This window comes from Poecilia formosa, unplaced genomic scaffold (assembly GCF_000485575.1).
Source record: "Poecilia formosa unplaced genomic scaffold, Poecilia_formosa-5.1.2 Scaffold659, whole genome shotgun sequence".
In the NCBI taxonomy this organism is placed as follows: Eukaryota; Metazoa; Chordata; class Actinopteri; order Cyprinodontiformes; family Poeciliidae; genus Poecilia; species Poecilia formosa.
In genome coordinates, this window is record NW_006800598.1 from 54,345 (window position 1) to 56,960 (window position 2,616).

Here is a 2,616-nt window from a genome sequence, read left to right on the forward strand (position 1 = left end):
GCTAATTTCGGCCAGCCGTTCTCCAGCTCCCTCCTCAACGCTCGGAGGTTCACTTAGGGCTGTCAACAAATTTCCGAACTGAACACTCCTGTCAAACAAATGTTAATAAATGCCTTACCTTATGACCAACTGATACAAAAAAAGTGGAAATTCATGCTTTTACATGAAACAGACTACCCAGCTTTTAAAATGTCAAGTCACTTAGGGCCAGAAGTGAAAGTAGTTTTAAATTCTTGGGGGTTCTATGACAAAAGTATATGTATGTATCTATATGATTGAATATTTTGATAAGCGAATCAGAAGAGGATGCGCTGGTTTTAGCCTCTGGGCAGCATTCAGTTTGTCACTTACTGCCGAGATCGACTCAAAACCTTCCACGATCCACCGGTCGATCGCAATAGGTTACACTGGTTTCTAGTGAATGTGGCACACAATATGGAAGCTATTGAAGAAAACATTAGATTATTTAACATTAAAATTATTTAAAATATGACGACAATTTAAAAGAGGGTAGTCTGTTTCATGTAAAAGCATGAATTACCACTTTTTTGGATCAGTTGGTCATAAGGCTTACAGGGGGCCCACATGGGAGGCAGAACATACCTTCAGTGATCCAATTTTTTTTTTATCACATCTGACGAGAACTGTAAAAGGAGAGGCCTCTCCTGTTGAAAACTTTGTACAATACCCCAGTAGGTTATATAGTAGGGTGTTCCATGGTTGCTAAAAACCTTACCAGACTGACTGATTTTAGTGACATAGTGGGTGTAAAATATTGAATAAAATGTTGTGCTACATGACTGGCTTTATTTTCACTCTTATATTTGACTTTACGACACAAAACTACAAATGAGTCGTCCTTATTGTCTCCAGGTGCATTCTGGGTAAAGCTTGTCACCAACGTCATCATCAGTCACTTGGCAACAAATGGCAAACTAGCTGGAGCATTTCTACGGACTACGTTAACATGTTTTGAATTTGTGTTGTTTCATCATTTGTGACCAGAAGCCTGATGTTTCTGTTCTTTTCTTGGTTTGTTATACTTCATGACAGATGGACTTCAAAATGACATAGTCGCTCTCTGTGGTGATGAAACTTGTTAGCTCTGCTGTTGCGGGCATATCTATGTTGTAAATTTCATGTCTATATTGTAAACGCCGTCTTGTTCCGCTACTGCGTCACATGTTTGTCTGAGGAGAGGAGGCAGCAGTATGGCGTCTTGTCTGGAGCTTATAACAAGGTAAGTTCCATGTTAAAATGATCATGTTTTTGACTATTTTTTTATGGAGGCATTATTTTTCCGTTTACGCAAGAGTATTGATTCATATACATAGTTTGCTTAACGTACGTTTATTTGTTTGGATATCACGGTATATACGACTATTTATTATCTTAACAGAACATTAAAATTGTCAGGAAAATCTGGAGGTCATTTGAGTTAACATTAATTAGCTCCGAAGGTCGTTTTCTTTAAGTTTTTGGCTGTAGACTGCAAAATGGGGGAGTGGCTGTGCTGGACTGTTGGCTTGATCTATGCCACAGGTGTCAAACTCCAGTATTGGAGGGCCACTGTCCTGCAACATTTAGATGTGCTACTGCTGCACCACACCTGAATACAATAATTAGGTGATTAGCAGGACTCAGGAGAACATATCTACACAATGAGGAGGCATTTGAGCCATTTGACTGGTGTTTTGTACCTGTGGCATATCTCAAAATATTTTTTTCTTTGTTAGTGTGTCATTGTGGCTGCCATCGGCGGCAGTTATACAGTTTGGTTTAATTTCATGATTTTAAGTTGATGTAAAATATTTTATGTTTATTGTAAGTTGTGCAAAGGTTACCGGAGTGGAACCAATGTTAATTTGTTGTTTCATTTAGGCACATATTTTTAGTTACATGCAACACTCTGTAGAGCAGTGTTTCTCAACTTTCTTTGGGCCAGCGCCCCCCTAGCCTTTATCCAGGTCCCTCACCGCCCACCACCAAAGAATTTGTAGCCTACTTTGCACTGACCATTATTTTATCATTAATTTTATCATTACTATCACTATTGTAGATGTTTTGATTTTTATGCTTGTTTCTGTATTTATCATCAAAAATAATTTCCCAGAGAACAAAAAACTCATGGGAATAGAAATTATTTTCACAGGCATCTATGAAAAATGCAATTAACATTCAACTTAAAATTGGTAGGCCTAACAGCAGCCAATCAATGGAAAAAATATTCTTATTTTGTGCCATTTTCTAGTTGTTAAATATACCCCAAAATGACCAGATAAAAGATGTTCAACATGCCAGTTTAAACTTTGAACTATTTGCAAAACGACTGAGCTCTGCAACATTAAAACATGGATAGAACTGTAACTACATTAATCATAGCTCTTCTTGTAGGTTTCTGGTGGCTCAGCTCTGTGCTGCCTTCAGGAAAATGGGACATCAGAGTATCATCCATAAAAATTCACCCACATGGCATTTATTGTTCAAACCAGAGCTTTCCGTGGAAAAACAAAAGTTCCAGATCCTTTTAATGCCATAGAAATATGAGACAGACACATGGATTATATCTTCATATAGATCTGTCTATTGATTTATAGATTAATAGTTTTACTGGAC

The 2,616-nt window shown here is 37.6% G+C and overlaps 1 protein-coding gene across 1 annotated transcript in view; it reads left to right on the forward strand.

Moving 5' to 3' along the window:
• ilf2 (interleukin enhancer binding factor 2) overlaps nucleotides 1–2,616 on the forward strand; it is a 40,010-nt gene that overhangs the window by 18,528 nt on the left and 18,866 nt on the right. The gene's annotated exons all lie outside the window — the stretch shown is intronic.